Consider the following 18,065-nt stretch of genomic DNA (forward strand, 5'->3'; position numbering starts at 1 on the left):
CTTGTTCAGTTTTGTCATGGTTCTACAACTTCTCGCATTTTCAATTAAAAGAACGCCCATAAGAAAATGAAATTTGGTCCAAAATATTCCAGCAAATCATAAAATAATCTTATCCATGATGTTATCTCTACCCATTCTGAATCTTACAATTGTCGAAGTTGAGTTTAACCATTGCATTGCACCTGTTCATATTATTTTCCCTTTAATCATATTGGTTTATTTCGAAGTGACTCAGAGCCTTTAATTGGTGAATCTTGGAATCCCGATCCAATGTTTTCCCATTTTTCTGAGACATTTTCTCAAAATTTCAGACTTTTTGGCATATTGGACCCTTGGGTTTGTATTATATCAGAAACATTTTAAAAAAAAACTAATTCTAAGATTTACCTCTTCGAGATATACATTGCCTTTTCCTCCACTATCATGTCCATTACACTTAGCAAAGGAAATTGCCCCTATTTCACTATCTTCCCTAGAATCATGTGGTCTCAAAATCTTGTAAGTTGATTTGAGTTTAAAAAAATGTTTTTAGGATATTTCGCACCCAATCTATTCTCATATTTATTAAATATCTAATTCCTTTCCTCGAAAGATTGTTTTTATAAACAAATGTAGGTGCTCTTGTTATTTCCTTATCAGAACAAAAGCTATCGAATCCATGTTATAAAAATATTATGACATTGATTACCTTCGGTAGTTGAATGCCCAAAATAAAATATTCCCATGTTATACATTAAAATCCATTCACTACCGGGCATATTTGATATCATAAGATTGATTTATAGGAAGTTAATATTTTTTTTTGTTTCTAGATCTTGCTTCCATTTAATATTCTAAATATGAGGACTTTTTATATTGGAGGTGAAACTTAATTAAACTTTTGAAATCGAATGTCGTCAAAAACATTATGAAGCAAGGCTTTTGTTGGTCAATTTTTCGCTGATCAAGAAATTTTAAGAAACCTTGAGCTCTTACCTTTTGCTTTCATTTTCTCGGAACCTCGAAAATTCAGAATATCGAATTAAGTATCCTCATAGGTCTCTGATCAATTCATTATGACCTTTCACTACGCTCACATGGAGTCTTTTTTTATTATCTTTGTGTATATATAATGACTTTTATGTTATCATGGTGGTCAAGAGCTTGGATGTATTTATATTATAATTTCATCAAATCCAAGCATTCATTCCTTAGGATGAATTTTTGTCTTTGGAGATATACATTCTTCATAGTGTGTGCACATGGGCTTGTTTTTACTCTTCTCGATAATCTTCCTAGCTAATGAGAAATTTCACCACTTTTTGTTTGTTTACCTTTTTTCCTTTGTATCAGTATTTGGTGCCCATTTCATTATCTCAATCATCATTTAGTGTGCATCTTCATTTGATTTTCAAGGAACTCTTGGGCAACCACTATGTTAATACAATAATTGGTAAGGAATTTAGAACAGGGAAATATAATGGATCATGGTTAAATCATGTTTGATTTATATTATATTTGACTTTTGATATACCACTTTATATTTAGCATGAAAAAATTCAAGACCTCTCCATATACACATGCATTACATTGTTTTGGACTTGGTCTTGATTCTTGACAATTTATGAATATCATGGAGTGAATATAAAATTTGAAATATTAAGAGAACAAAACTCAGTATAATTCATAAAGAATATTTTTTTTCATTCTCATTTATGTGTATTTGGTTTACTTCTCCTCCTTTGAACGTGAGATATCATTTTCTAATTTATTACCTGCTTTAGTCTAGATTTAATAAATGATGGTTTTGGGTCAATGAAATTTCAAAAAATTTAACTTCTTCATACGTTTACATCCAATTAGGTAAGATCAAACAAAATTTTAAAGAGTAAGTTTCATATACTCATTTTCATTCATTTCTATTTCCTTACTTTTGGTTTCAGTTTAGCTTTTAGTTTTTTCTGATATAAAACTCTATTTTGCGGCTCTTCATAAATTTTTTCACACCTCTACCAGATCAGATTTGGAGCTCATTCTCCTTGTTTTATTTTGTTTTTTTGAAAAGGAGTAGTTATCCTCATCAAACTAGCTAAACTGGGGAGTTTGAGAACTTTTACTCTGTTTCTTAAACATTTTTTTTATCTTAAAATAGTTAAGATGCTTTTATGTAGGATTTCCCTTGGAATAAGAAAATTTGTAGCAGGCACAGAGTTCCCAATTATCTTATTATCTCTCATCACTATTATTCACCCTTTAATTTTAGAAGCTTAATAGCTTATAACTCCACAAGAAAAAATTTAATAGATTCTCAACATAACACGAACACACATATTGTTTTATTTTATTTTATTTATTTGTTGAGACATTTTTATAGTTAATCATGATGGGATGGTTCTTTAAATTTGGGATTTTTCTTTTAACTTTTTCTTTCTTCATTCTTACATTTTTGGAGTTTGATTGATATATTTTTCACTTTATTTTGGTTTTATTTTTCCGTTTCACAGTTGGTTTTGCCTTATTTTGGTGGCTTCGCCTTGATTTATGTGGAAGGCCTTTTCCTCCACCAATAGTGTGTGACCTAAATGAGAAATATTTACTTTGTCTATTCAAGTGAATTTCATTTATCATTAAAGATATATCTCTTTGGAATTATGAAGCCCTCTTGCTTCAAAATGTTTTTCATGGCGGAACACACTTCTTGTATAAGTAATGTAGTGGACCTTTTCAAGGAAGGTACTCATTTGAGTTTAATTGAATCAATGCCTCACATCCCTCCACTTTATAAAAGTATCTGATTGATAATTGTGGGAAACAATTTTGGAGTCCACATTATGAAAGTATTATATCAATTAACATAAGCCTCTATTGCCATCACACCTATTTCACTTAGGTACACCATAAACTAAAAACTCACAAATGCGCTAATCAAAAGGGTGATTAAAATGGGAAGCATGGGGAATACAAGTAAACCCATCAGGGCTATGGACACTTGCTGGTAGCGGGGCCGTGCTTGTATGGCATAAAAGACAACTTTGTCGGGGTACTGTTCAGGTTCACTGGCAGCGAAGCTATGTCAAAGACAACTCTTAACAATGGATATTTGCTTTATTAACACACTGCTATGTGTACCTTCTTCTATTTCTCATACGAGGTAATTTTAAAATATTTATTTTTCCAATTTTTTTATTTATGATTTTTACTCAAGTATTTGAATACTTATATTTTTGAACCCATATTACACAATATATTAATGTGGGAACGATAGAAATGTTTTAATGTTGGATGATTCAATCGACTCCATTATGTTTAAACTTTAGGTAACTTAGAGTTCATTATCTTTAGCCATAGATATTTGGTTCTTTCCTGTGTGTCACCAGTGTTGTAGTGAAAACTTAACCCCCTCATTTTTGACTTATTTATTTCAAATAATGGAGACCATTTCCATATTTTTTTCTAAATCACCTTTTTAATATTTTCTTTTGGTTAAGTGTCCTACAATTTTTCTATTCTCCTGTTTTCATCAAATTTCTATTTTAATTGCTTCATTTAGTTTGAATTTTCTCTAATTTTTCATTCGTACTCCTTTTGTCTTATTTGGTTACACAATTTGCAAATAGTGTTCATCGAAAGCTCAATAGTTTTTACCACCTCAATTAAAGAATATATGTTATTTTAATTTTTGCAAATAAACTAGTAATTGATTATAAATATCAATTCCTAGTTAATTTTTACTAATTATTTCATTGTCCACTAATGATCCTACAAAATCTCTGTAGCCAAATTGTAAAACAATTAAAATTGTGTGTTTTCGGGATCTCAGTAATTTATTCCAATTCTCATTTTTAAAAGAAATTACGACACTGAAATCTCAAAATTGCAATGCAGGTATAGTTCGTTTTGTGATATTTTTAATTACCAAGTGGCTGTAGTTTATAATGGATGAATCCAACTCCAAGTGAGTCCCACTTCACCTCACCTCCTCCCTTACATATTTACAAAATCCCTGATAAAAAACGTCCGATACAAAAATCTTGATAAAAAGTGCCGATAAAAGACTTTCAATATAAAAATCTAAAAATCACGATAAATCCTCAGCATTTTTTAAAACCTCTTCCCCATGTTTTATATATTCCACCTCTCATTTTTTTTAAAAGCCCCTCCTCTCTTGGTCCATTAGGAACCAAGGTCTCAATGGCTCATACGTGAACCCAAAAACCACTTAGGCCCATCCATTTAGGCCAATAGCCACTTTACACCTCACCACTTGTTTATTATTTTTTATTAATTAATTTAAATATGTTAATTTAATATTTTTTAAATTTATTTAATTAGTTTTGAATTATTCTGTAAATTAATTAACATGTAATTAATTTAATTAATTAGTATAATAATAATTTAATTTAATGATTTTAAATAATTTGTATATATTTAATTTAATAAATAAATTAATAATTAATTAGCTTTAATTTGTACAATTAATTAAAATTAGAATTTTTAATTAAAATTTCCTATTTTTGGTCGAGATAACAATTTTTCCATAATTATGGCAAAATCAAAATTGCAACTTTGGAAACTCATAAATTCAATTTTACTTGGCCAAATCAGGCTGAAGACGACTCGTTAGATCAATAATATTATGAAGAATATTTATGAAGTAACTGCATGACCAAATTTAGTCATTAAATGAGTCTTGCTGAGATATTAATCTTACTGTCAGTTAGTTTTCAGTTAGGTGTCATCACATTTGATTTTGTTTTCTGCTAGGAGTCATAGACAATTTAGTTTTACTTGAGTTATACTCCATAGGTGTCAAATTTTACTTCAGCCATTTATTATTGATGTTTACAATGAAATCTATTTAGCCATTTTGAATATGGAGAAGAGGAATCTCTGCTCAAATTTTTTGGTTTCGCTCTTTGTCATGGTATCTAAACTTAACCTACATGGGACTCCTTCAGACCAACAAAAAGAAAATAGGTGAGCTTTTTTTGTGAGAGAGAAAAAACTTTAGCAAGGTGAGAGCAGTGTTTGAATCTTGGTGAAGCAAAAATATCAAAAGTCTGCAAAGTAGACCAAGTGGGACTCCTTCAGACCAACAGAAAAGAAGATAGGTGAGTTTTTTTATGTGAGAGAGAAAAAACTTTAGCAAGGTGAGAGCAGTGTTTGAAACTTGGTGAAGCAAAAATATCAAAAGTCTGCAAAGTAGACCAAGGTTTTTTTTCCAGTGAAAGATAGTCAAAGTAATGCAACCCAACATCTTTGAATTAGCGTTATTAATGCACCCCAACATCTTTTGTGCAAGAGGACGCATTATTGTTAATCAATTACACTGTTCTCGAAGTAATGTCACGTATCCGTGAAGACCGTTGCATTAGAGAACAACATGAGTTGTCAAAAGTCATTTTTCCCAAAAGTGGTAAATACCTCCTTATGGCATTCGTATAAAATCATCGTAAGCTCTCCTTCAAATTAGAAAGATTCATGGAATATCTTTTAATAGAAATGTATGTATTAAAATTATCTTAAAGGTACGATGTTTGTTATCTTTTTAAAAGCAGTAGTAAAAATGGAGGATGATGTGAGTGAGGGAAGGAGAGATATTCATGAATTATATATGTCATTATGAAGGAATGAATGAGATATGTCGTTACGATTTCTCCCTGAATGATAGATGTAATCCCGTGATTCATTATATATGTCATGCTCATGATTAATTGAATTTAGATCTGCTATTAGTGCTATTTATGGAATCTAGTTAAAGAAATGAATATAGATCCTTTTTCCACTCTTTTAGCCAATTTGATTGGTGCAACCAATATAGTAGGTCTGGGAACTAGGGATAAAAAAAGCGAAGTTCTTTAAAAAATAAAAACTTGGATTGAAAAAGACATTTTTTTTTAAGGAGATGCTTGATTCAATTTTGTTATAAAAAAAAGAGGGCGTTGTATTTTTTGAAGGAGAATTTTTTTAAAAAGAAAAAAAGGCACACATATCTTTGTTTGAAGAAATTGCTTCCTCTAGCGATTTGCCACAAACCCCGACTCTTCTTAGAAAAAAATACGAGTTTTGGTTTTTGAGAATGAAGACATTCCTGCAAGCCCAAGGGTAATGGAATACACTTAAGACTACCTATGTAAACCTGACTCAAAAAGCATGGGCCTCCATGTTGAATAATCGAAGGAACGCAGATACTAAACTTAGAAAGAAAGAACACAGAGCCAAATGTTGGATTCAAAACTCAGTCGATGACTCTATTTTTGATAAGATAGCTAGCACATCCACAACACATGAAGCTTGGGAAATCTTGAAAGCTTCGTATCAAGGTAATGATACAGTGAAAGCTAAATTATAGACATTGAGATCAAAATTTGAAACCTTAAAAATGCATGACACATAAAATGCGGATCAGTTCACGACTAGAGTCATGGGAATAATGAATCAGATCAAGCTCATTGGTGAAACCATTTCAAATCAGAAAATTGTTCAAAATGTCCTTCAAAGCCTACCAAGAAATATGACAAGATTGTAACAGCCATTTAGGAATCCAAATATTTTACAACTTTTTTAGTAGAACAGTTGACTGGATCACTTTTGGCACACGAAAGAAGACTCAACTTGACAGAAGATTACATGGACCAAGCTTTGAAAACGCAACTTTATTTTGGAAGAGGCAGAGACAAAGGATATAGATGTGAGAACAAGCGAGGTAGAGGCTGAAGTAGAGGCAAATCTAAACATCATCGTGCAACAAAGCAATGGACACCTCCACAAAACCAACTCAGAGAAGCAGACCATGGACCAAATGTAATGTCCAATGTTATTACTAGCATAAATTTGGGCATTGTGAACAAAATGAAAAAAGGAATAGTGAGATCGATGGAGGTAATGTCCATCTCTCTAACAATGAAGGAGAATCGTCTGAAACAATGTTTCTTTCATGCCATCTTTCTTAAGACACTGACAACAAGGATATTTGGTTGTTGGACATTTGATGCAACAATCAAATGATAGGTAACAAAAATATGCTTTCTTATCTTGATGCTTCCATAACATCAGAAATTACTCTTGGAGATTGTTCTTGCATTAAATATGGAGGAAAGGGTATTGTTCCTATTCTTAATATACATAATCAACGAAAACACATTCTTAAAGTTTATTATGTTACAAATATGAAGCATAGCCTCATTAGTGTAGGACAACTGATGGAACATGGTTATGATGTAATATTTCAAGGGAACATATGTTATATCTATGAGAAACCTCTCAATAGAAGATTGATATAAAAGGTTGAAAAAACCAAGAATAAGATGTTTCCTTTGACTCTTAAAAGTCGAAATCTCTCCGAGTCTTTTGTCCAAAATGTGTCAAGAATAGATGAGTCTCAGCGATGGAATCCTAGATATCGACACATACCATTCAATAGTCCAATTCAGCTTCAGAAATAGTCAATCGCCATTGGTCTCCCTACTATGAATGAAAAAGACTGTAATTATGAAATTTGTGTTCTGTCCAAGCATAAAAGATATAGTTTTCCCACATCTTCTTCTATAGAAAACGAGCCTTTAGAGCTTGTCCATACATATATATGTGGTCCAATGTAGACACAGTCTATAGGTGGTAATGTTTATTTTCTGACATTGATTGATGATTATAGCAAGAAGACATGGGTGTATTTTCTCAAAACAAACCAGAAACATTCTCAAGGTTCAAATAATTCAAAGTAGAAGCAGAAAAGAAAAGTGGAAAGCCTTTGAAAGTACTTAGATCCGATAGAGGAGGACAATACAACTCCAATGACTTCAAACCCTTTTGTCGACAACAAGGAATCATAATGTAGAGCACAGTAAGGTATACTCCACAACAAAGTGAAGTAGTAGTTAGGAAATATCAGTGAGAAGAAGTTGTCAAAATATTATTGGGCTGAAGCAGTTTTGACAAGAGTGTATGTTCTCAAAATATCTCCAACAACCACTCTCGAAGATATTGTACCTAAAGAAGCATGGGATGGTAAAAAAGTAAGGTATCACACTTTATAATCTTTGGATCATTAGCATTTCCAAATGTCCCTAAAAAGCTAAGAATGAAGCTTGATGATAGGAGTGAAATATGTATTTGCATAGGCTATAGTGAGCAATCAAAGTCCCACAGAATTTATAATCTGGTTACCAAGAAATTTATTTGAAACAGATATGTAAATTTTTTTCAAAATAAATCTTGGTATGATCATTTTGGTTAAGATTCAAGTTAGTGTTTTAATACACCACAACCACCAATATTGCAAGTTGAAGAAGAGACATACCATTATGAAAATGGTACATCTTCATGGAGCAAATCTACTATTGATTCCACATCTTCAGAGGACAATAAGAAAGCAAGAAGCGTCAGGGAAATATATGAGCATGAGCATGTGTTTGACCAGCATAATATGGTTGCATTTATTTTATTTTAACCAACTCATTTCGAAGAAGAAACTAGAGAAAATCATTGGGTAGATGCAGTGAACCAAGAAATTGTTGCCACAGAGAAGAATCAAACATGGGAATTAGCTGATCTCCTAAGAGACAAAACCAAAATTGGTGTAAAATGGGTATATAAACCAAGTTGAATGAAAAAGGAGATATTGAGAAACATAAGGCAAGGTTAGTTGCCAAAAGATTCTCACAACAATTTGGTGCCAACTATGGTGAAATTTTTTCTCTAGTAACATGGTTAGACACTGTCACAACCATTTTGTCTACAACAACTCAACACAAATGTAAATTCTATCAACTTGATGTAAAATATTCCTTCCTAAATGGTATATTACAGGAAGATGTTTATGTAGAGAAATCTCTTGGTCTTGAAGTTTTAGGACATGAGCATAAGGTATAAAGATTGAAGAAAGCCTTGTATGGTTTGAAACAAGCTTCAGGAGCTTGGTATAGTCACATTAACACCTATCTCATCAAAAGTGGTTTTTGCAGAATAAATCATGAGCCAACTTTGTATACCAAAATTCATTAAGGTAAAATTATTATTGCATGCATTTATCTAGATGGTCTTATTTATGCAATAAATATGATGTTAGAACATTTCAATGCAATAATCAAAATAAAGTTTGATATGACAGATCTAGGAGTCATGAAATACATCTTAGGCATTGAAATTTACCAATCTACTAATGGCATTTTGGTCAGCCAAAAAATGATGCCATTGATATCATAAAAAAATTCAGAATGATCAATTGCAAACCTATAGATACACCAATTGCTCAAGGCACAAAACTGAGCAAAGACGATGTAGCACCACCAGTTGATTCCACACTGTATAAAAGTCTAACTGGTAGCTTGTTATATCTCAGTTCAACTAAACCTAATATTATGTTTGCAACATTTTTTTCTCCAGGTTTATGTAGTCATCTAAGATTTTTCTTTGGAAGGTTGCAAAAAGGATCTTGAGGTATATTGTAGGGACAATAGACTATGTTTGTTCTATAAAAATTTTGAAAATTGTTCACTCTCAGGTTATATAAGAAATGATTATGTAGAGAGTTTAGATGATCACAAAAGCATGTCATGGTATGATTTTCATCTTGGAACAAATATGATGTCATGGGCATCCAAGAAACAATAAATTATTTTAATATTTTCTATAGATGCAAAATATGTAGCAACAAATTCAACAACATGTCAAGTTGTGTGGTTGAGAAGATTATTGAAAGATATTTCAAATATTGAGAGGGGGCCAACTCCAATATACTATGATAATAATTCAACAATTTTCTTTACCAAAAGTCATGTTTTCCATAAAAAGAGAAAGAACATTGATACCCATTTTCATTTCATCCACGTGTTTTTCAATGCTGGGGAAAGTAGTACTCTCTTTTTGTCGTTCTAAATATCAACTAGCAGATATTTTCACAAAGCCATTGTGAATGTTTTTGAATTTCAAAGAGAAACATTTAGGCATTGAAAGTGTCACTACATGTAATAAATGAGATTAGGAGGGAATGTTGAGATATTAATATCAGTATCAGTTAGTTGTCAGTTAGGTGTCATCACATTTGATAATTTTGTCTACTAGGTGTCATACACAACTCAGTTTTACTTCAGTTCTACTCCATAGGTGTCGAGTTTTAGTTCAGTAATTTATTATTGATTTCTACAATGTAATATGTTTAGCCATTTTGAATATTCAGAAGAGGAATATCTGCTCCACATTTTCGGTTTCATTCTTCGCTAGTCTAAAATTTAGCAAAAAATCAAGCTCCGAATTTGTAACCAAATTAAAATTTTGAGCTTAATTTTTTGCATTTTCATTTTCTCATAGCCTCTGTTGAGTGCATTTTCGTTCAAATATGTTCTCTTTGACCAATAAAGTCTTTACAAGGACCAATCAAAAACTCATATTTCCTTTTATTTATTTATTGAATTGAGTTTTAATTGGATATATTTTGTTTTCCATATATGGTATTTTTTATTCTAATTTAATTTTGATTGGTTTTTGGCAGGACAACATTTGAGGATATGAGGAAGAGAGGATTTGAATCATTAAAATTTCTCCAGCAAGGGAAGAAAAATAATTTTGACTAATGAAAATTGTTGGAGCATATTTGTTCTTCAACAACTCTCCTATTTGTAATTCATTTTTGTAATTATAAATAGTGGTTTGTAGAATGGAGAAAATACTCTTCTCTTCTAAAATTTTGTATTGCTTAAATAATTATTGTATGGGTTTTTCAAGCTATAGAAGTAGGAGGAGAAATCTTAGATTTGAGTAATTGGGATTAGTCTTTTTCAATTCTAGACATTGTTGGGTGCAAAACTTGCACTATTTGAATTATTTCTTTTAGCAGTAGAGTTTATGATTTGAGAAATATTCTTGGAGATCAATTCAATAAAAAGAGCAAGAGACCATATTTTAACTCAATTTTTATTTTAAATACTACAATGTTTAATGAAAATTTATTTTTTTTAATGATACATTTGCATAAAATTGTCTTTCATATTGAGAAATATTGTTTAATGTGAAGATAAAGGTCTTTTTGAATTAGCTATCTAGTTCATTAGCTTCATATTCTTTTTGTTAATTTTCTCTTTTTATTTTATAGTTAAATTATATTTCTATGTAGCTATTTACTCTAAGATATGATATCTAAACTAGATTTAATTACTGGAAACATTAAGAAAACTATTTCCTAATTTTTTTGATCGATCATTCACTGTTAATTGGTCTCTAATTAGAGCATCCTTTGGTGATTATAAGATCAACTAGTAGAACTATTTCATTAGCCATATATTCACCTAAAGCAGGCCATGTTAAAATCCCAATCACTTAATTACTTTAATCTCGTATGGGTTAGATATATATCTTCATAATCGAGATAGCCTTATGTTATGAAACTAGCTCACAAAAAGATAGAAAAGATAGATCAACGCCTTAGAAATAAGCCTCTTTGAGGGGGCAACCTTCTTTACATTACATAAATGAATAATTCTTAGATACAAATGAAAAGACCTCCTTTCTATATATAGGAGTCTAATGGGTCATAATATAATCAGAGGCGACATAAAAATAATAATGTAAGGGCACAATAATAACAATAGTGGGCTTCTATGGGGCACAATATAACAATATGGGGACTACATGGGTACAAAAATATAATAAGGGGGTTGTACTAATAACAATAAGGGGTTACACTGGTAGTATAGGGGCTTAACATGCCCCTCTCCTACAGAAAGTGTTGTCCTCAATGCTTGAGTAGTTCTTGATGCTTCTGTATAAAATTCTTGTCCTCACATGTGGAACATTTAGCGGGTAAGTTCTTCCACCTAATGAGATACTCTGAAATTAATCGATTTCGTAGCTATCGGGTTCTTGTTTCTTTGACTGCTCTAGGTTCCAATATGGTTTTTCCTTCCTCTTCAAGTTATGGCACTATTGCTTAAATTGGGATATTTTGCAACTTTTCAATGAGTGGTCACACTTCTTTGTCCTTATTCCATTCATCCCTTGCTTCATTTATCCAATCTGGATGGATAACAGAAATAGCACAAAAAAATGCTTCCACATCCTCATCCTTCCTTCAGAGTGCATTTGCAACAAAAATTTTCTTCCGTTTTCTGTAGATGATGTCAAAGTCATAACCCAACATATTTGTGACCCATTTTTCCTGTTCTTTTAAAGATAATATTTGTGCTAAAAAAGTATTTAAGACTATCATGATCCATTTTTACCTTGAAGTGTCTTCCCGTTGGGTAAGGTTGTCATTTCTTAAGTTCATGTATTATTGCCAACATTTTCTTCTCATAAATAACTTGCTTGAGATGTAGCCGTAAAAATACCCAATCACCTATATCAAAAAAATTTTCACTGTGATGTTGATCTACCTATTCTTTCATTTGATTCTGCACCAAAGTGGCGTTATCCTTTAAAAGTTGGAGAACTTGTTGTTGATGCTCGATGTGATCTTTCACTACTTGAACTTTTTTCTTCTTGATATGTCCTTCTATCTTGATAGTTTGAGGAGTGATAATTTCTTCCAATGCTTTACAAGATATGGTCGGACTCATTTCTTGATGCTCGCTGTGACCTTTCACTTCTTGAACATTTTTTTTCTTGATATGTCCTTCTATATTGGTAGTTTGAGGAGAGGTAATTCCGACCAATGCATTACAAGATATGGTTGGATTCATTTCTTCTTTCTCGACGTGATATTTCACTTCTTGAACCTTTTTCTTCTTGATATGTCCTTTTATCTTGATAGTTTGAGGAGTGGTAATTCTTACTAATGCTTTACAAGATATGGTCGGATTCATTTCTTCTTTCTTTGGTGTGGGGTCCTGGCTTATATCCTTTTTTTTTATGTTTCTTAATCCTTTTCTTCCTCCTCTTCATACTAAAATAATTTCTTCTCAACACACTTATTACCTTTAGTGCATTCGCTATCACAATTGTAACAAAGCCCTTTTTCTGTTTTTTCTTCCAATTGTTGTGGTGTAAACCTTGTAGGTTGTGGAAGGCTAGGAGAAGAAACACTTCCATAATTATAATCATGATTGGTGGGATTCCTTGTTTCCATAATTTTTCTTTCAATTTTTCCTGCCCACTTGAATGCTTTCTCTAATGAATCAAGTTCTCAAAGACGAACCTCATGTTGAATGTTATTCTTTAAAGTACCTAAGAAGACATCAATCCTTTGTTCCTTTGGAATATCATTTACCCTTATATTCAAATTTTGAAAGTCTTCAATGTGCTCTGCCATTGAACACTTTTGTTTGAGATTATCTATTGGCTAAAGAAGGTGATTCTCTTTGTATCCTCATAATATGCTATCATTTTCTTTGTGAAAATTGACCATGTAACAAGTGGTTTACGAGAACAAAGCCCTTTATATCATAAAAATTGATCTGGTTCTAAATATGAAGATGTAATACATACATTTTGTAATAGTTGCACCTCATGTAGATCAAAATATTGCTCCACCTATAGTATCCATTTTACCGGATCCTTGCCATCAAGCTTCGTCATAACACCTTTTCTTGAGTTTAGGATCTCGATCTTGAAATGACTATAACTCTGTAATTTCGGCTCTTCCAGTTCTGAAATTTTGACCTACAATAGCCCTCTATGTCCTCTTTCTAATGCCACAAGTCTGATCAAAATTAAATTCTCTAAGAAAGAGTTATGCACAATATCCCAAGATGACCTGATTATATACCTTTTCAGAAGAACGAACTTGTATGAAGTGCCCCGTGTCACTGTTTCAACCTATGGATATGTAAAATATATACAAAAAACTACAGTCCGTCGTTTTTCTGTAACCTCTGATGAAATTTCAATATGATGCTTAGAGAGACAGTTATGATGATTTTCCCAAGGTGACCTGTTTGGAATGTAATTCGGGGGTCTGCATAAACCCTAAATTTCTCACACTATATCTCCTAAAATATACAGAGACAAGCCCTAAAATTCAGACTCGATATTCAGCGCAAGTTTGTCTCAAATGGTTTTTTTTTTAGTTCTAAAACATCACAAAAATTAATTTATAGCGAAAATTCCACGATGACCTATTTGGAGCAGCGAATGCCTAGAATCTAGAGCTCTGGTAACAAATGTTATGAAACCAACTCTCAGAAAGACAGAAAAGATAGATCAGTGCCTTATAAATAAGCCTCTTTGAGGGGGCAACCTCTTTTACATTACACAAATGAATAATTCTTAGATGATACAAATGACAAGACCTCTTTTCTATATATAGGAGTCTAAAGGGTCATAATATAATCAGAGCTAACATAACAATAATAATATAAAGGCACAATAATAACAATAGTGGTCTTCTATGGGGTACAATAATAACAATATGGTGACTACATGAGTATAGCAATATAATAAGCGGGTTGTACTAATAAAAATAAGGGTTTACACTAGTAGTATAGGGGCCTAACACCTTAGGATTTTTTCCTTTTTCTTACATTCTAAGATCAGTTTTCGTTTATATTAATCATTACATTTCTAGAAGTCCTCTTATCAAAAGGCATAATTTAGTTGTGGCTTGCATGAGCCCTAGATTAGCTTAAGGATCACTTCCTTTCTTGAGCTTAGAAAGAGGGCTGATTTGATGACTCTTCTCTATTGGTAAGAAAAATACATACTTTAAGCCAAAAAAGATAGAGAGAAGGTAAATCAACGTAGTTTAACCGCCATTTCAAATGGAAAACAATCTTCTCTAAGGTCCCAACTCGGTGGTTTTCCCCAATGTTGAGGAAGACATTTAGAGCCTATAACACCACCATAAAACATTGAATATGGAATGCAAAAAAAAAATGAATGTGAAAATGTGTAGCTTGAGAATTGCTTGTGGCTTTGCTTCTCATTGATGGACAGAGAAGAGATTCTTATTGTTATTGTTACCATATATTACCATATTGAATTCAAACTAGAAGTTCTCAAACTCAGAGAAAAAAATCGAGGGATAGTATATGTCAACCACCAAATTCCTTCCGTCTTGTATGCTTTCCACTATGTCAAACTCGAGATGCGAGACTACATAATCAGGGTTTTCAATGGGTTGGAGCTCTAATTCCTCGAATATTGTTATGTAGCCATGATCTCTCCCGATGCAGAAGTGGCTTGCAGTGGGGTTATCCACAATAATCGCTGCCCCAAGAATTTAAAGTCATTCAAGCACAGAAATCGATCGTCATCAAGCTTGGCTATCTTAATTTGAGGACTACACTAATCATCAAAATTACTATGAGAAGCAGAGGATCTCTTTAGTCTAGTCAGTGATTTGAACAACAAAACGAAATTCTGAAGCGCATATTTTGACAATGATAGGGTTTGAGATATGGACTACCATCACCACTTTGGCTGTGGATATTTTAGAATTGTTGGATCGTGCTGGTGAACTTATCCTTTTAGTAACCTCCGCGACAATTTTCTCGTGCCTCTAAATTTCAAATGTAATTGTCAACATGTTGGCTAAAAGATGGAATCCAACAACATGGACAATATACAAAACTTGAGAACAAATGGACACCTATATAAAGAACACTTCATCTCTTTGAATACACAAACTCCAGAATATCAACTTTGTCGAGCTAGGGGTCCGTGACATTATACGGTTGTAGAAAGAAACGTGTAGATAACTTGTGGAATTATGAGAATAAGGGAGCTATATGAGAAAGTTCGAAGAAGAAACATATATGTGGAGAACTCTGTTTTTGAAAAGAATAGGGACGCAATAAACTTTCATCACAAGTTCTCAAGTATCAATTTTCTCTGGTCACGGGAGGCAGTTTTGCAATAACAAGGTGCATCTCTTGGGTTAACATATAAATAATAACTTCTTTGTCGGTCTTTTTTAGGAGCCAGTTTTGTATGAAAAAGATTCATGTCGGATTGGTTTATCATATAAATAATAATTTCTTTGTCGATAATTTTTGAAGTTGAACCATGAGGTTTGAAACAGGAATTTCCTGGCAATTAACTACTCACTATTAGTGGTATGGTTGATGGAAGTAACTCTGCGGACAATCAGGGTTATGGATGATCGAGCTAACTTCGTGGACAATAATAATTTTTGGAAGTTTCAATTTTCTTATTTTGACAATCAAATTCTAAGATATTCTTAAAATGTACAATCTACATTGAACATAGCACATACATATTATCTTAAAAATATTATTAGTTCATTTCCTTTGATTCAAAAATATGTAAATCCATCATAGTCCATCATTAATTTGTTGTGCTGTGTACTAAATAAAATTTATTGTTTCATTTAATTTTAAATATTACATTATCTAATTTAGAGAACCGTATAAAAAATCAATAAATCAATATATAACCTATATTTAATATTTAACTAGCTTTATAGATTATGGTAACAGTGCACCTCATTACTATCGTGTCACGTCTCATCATAGGTGTAGTGTGTGAAGTTGAATTCTTATATGTAGACGCCTAGAAGGAAGACTTATTTACCATATTCAATTCTTGTATTCTGAATTCGTAAGAATATTTTAGTAATTGAAACATAAGAAATTAAGTCTCGAAAATCACCATGAAAGACCGTGTTCAATATTTCCATTTTTATTCTGCGTAATTACTTGTTATTTGTTACACATAAAAATAAGGCTTGACATCACCACCAAATGATCGACTGGCAGCATCAGCCATTGCAGGTTTCCTACCATTATTATGCTTGTCTTTGTTTTTGGAGTCGTCTTTATTTTCTCATGTAATCACTTTTCTTTTGGTTTTTTTGGTTTCTTTTGTTTATGTAATTTTTTATAATTTTATTTTTTATTATTATTATTTTAATTTGGAAATTATTTTTTTAATGAGTGATTGTTTAATTATAGTGTAGTTTAATTTATAAATAAAGTGATTTATTTTAAAGCATTTTATTTCTGGTTAATTTTAATCAAAATTTGGTAGTGATTTAAAAAAATGAATTTAAGTTATTTAATTTATAAAATTAGAATTCCCCAAGGATACTAATGTTAATTTTCCAACTCAGGCACAAATTCCCTCCTTTGGACAACCTTCCTCATCAAGAATGATCCCTTCTAGCCCCTGTAAGGGTTTAGTCTAGTTAAGAAGAAATGCATTTATGAAGAAGAAAATCACATGTGCACAAAAGTATAGGTTGACTTTAAAGAGTAATTAGACACCATTACAAGCATATAAATACAATTCAAGTTAACCTCATTTGGACGTCATCATCAAACTTATTATTCTCTCTCTTCTTTAGATTGGTTTGTACAAGTTTGAATTTGATTCATGAAATTAGCTTGTATAAGTCCAAAATTGCAGGGTTTGAGCTCGCAGGTGTGAAAAGGAGAAATTAATTTGGGGCCACAGGGTTGGAACATGGAATTTTCAGCTATAATTGCTTGCTTGATAGAATGATCCCCGCGACTAGAGAGATACAACCACAATGATGGTTACTAGCTCTATGTGGTTGTGACCTAATATATTTTGAATATTGATCACAGATTTTGACCATTGACTACAGGCTTGGAAACTCTAATTTGGATCAAATATATTTATTAGGCTCATCTCTTGATATTATTTGGTTGAATTTGCTCAATAGTCTTTGGATTGTTGAATTGGAACATTGTACTCTCTCTTTGTTGAACATTTTATGACAACCTACTAAGAAGAAAAATTTGAAATGTTCTTCCCCATTCTCATTTTTCTTTGGTCTTTTCCCAAATCCTTGTGTATCTTATTTATCTTGATTGTCCTCTATTGTATATTGCATTTATTTTTTTGTCTAGAATCGTTATCGATCATTGAAAGGCTCCTAATTGAAGAAAAGTATTGGGATAAAGTGATTGTAACAACATAGAACAATGGAAAATTAACATGGTGTCAGGAAGGACTTGGTATCTATTTTTTCTTTGGAAGACAGGGGTATGAGGGTAGCTTAGAACAAAGGAAAAGTCCTTGCATGGCTTATGGATTTTTGAATCAAAAGTTCTATGATCCATAATACTTATGACATAGAATCTTTTGGTAAAAATCACATAGGATAAAATCTCGTTGACGCATTTCGAACCAACTAGTGTGGTTCATCTTCATGGGAAGATGAGGACCCA

The sequence above is a fragment of the Pinus tabuliformis genome, chromosome 5_1 (genome assembly GCF_031772625.1).
Source record: "Pinus tabuliformis cultivar Carrire ecotype Pingquan chromosome 5_1, CPIR1, whole genome shotgun sequence".
In the NCBI taxonomy this organism is placed as follows: domain Eukaryota; kingdom Viridiplantae; phylum Streptophyta; class Pinopsida; order Pinales; family Pinaceae; genus Pinus; species Pinus tabuliformis.